This window comes from Octopus bimaculoides, unplaced genomic scaffold (genome assembly GCF_001194135.2).
Source record: "Octopus bimaculoides isolate UCB-OBI-ISO-001 unplaced genomic scaffold, ASM119413v2 Scaffold_339184, whole genome shotgun sequence".
Lineage (NCBI taxonomy): Eukaryota > Metazoa > Mollusca > Cephalopoda > Octopoda > Octopodidae > Octopus > Octopus bimaculoides.
This window is the reverse complement of record NW_026384336.1, coordinates 1-502: the sequence shown is the minus strand read 5'-3', so window position 1 is coordinate 502 and position 502 is coordinate 1. Positions and strand designations below refer to the sequence as shown.

Here is a 502-nt window from a genome sequence, read left to right as displayed (position 1 = left end):
TATTATTATTATTATTATTATTATCATTATTATTATTATTATTATCAAGGCAGCGAGCTGGCAGAATTGTTAGCACACTAGACAAAATGCTTAGTGGTATTTCGCCCGTTGCTGCGTTCTGAGTTCAAATTCTGCAGAGGCCGATTTTTACCTTATATCCTTTTGGGGTCAATAAATTGAGTGAAATACTGGGATCGATGTAATCGACTATCTCCTTACTGCTAAATTTCAGCCCTTGTGCCTTTAGTAGAAAGGATTATCATTATTATTATTATTAAAAAGGGTCTTTGTCGTCAGTGACACCCAGTTGCCGATTGCGAGCGTCTGGGTGGAATCACGATCAAAAGATTTCGGAGACGCAATTTTTAACAACGGGTGGCAGCTGTTGCTCTTTAAGCACGGCGCCCGGTAAATCAAAAACAACATTAGAATTAATTATTATTATTATTATCATTATTATTATTATTGTTATTATTATTATTTTATGTTTGACTTTTGTTTT

General features: G+C 34.1%; 1 non-coding gene across 1 annotated transcript; it reads left to right on the top strand.

Moving 5' to 3' along the window:
• The first annotated feature begins 276 nt into the window (after positions 1–276).
• Positions 277–409, top strand: LOC128251476 (U11 spliceosomal RNA). Its single transcript, XR_008267143.1, has one exon. It is a non-coding gene; the product is annotated as a U11 spliceosomal RNA (small nuclear RNA).
• Positions 410–502: the final 93 nt, after the last annotated feature.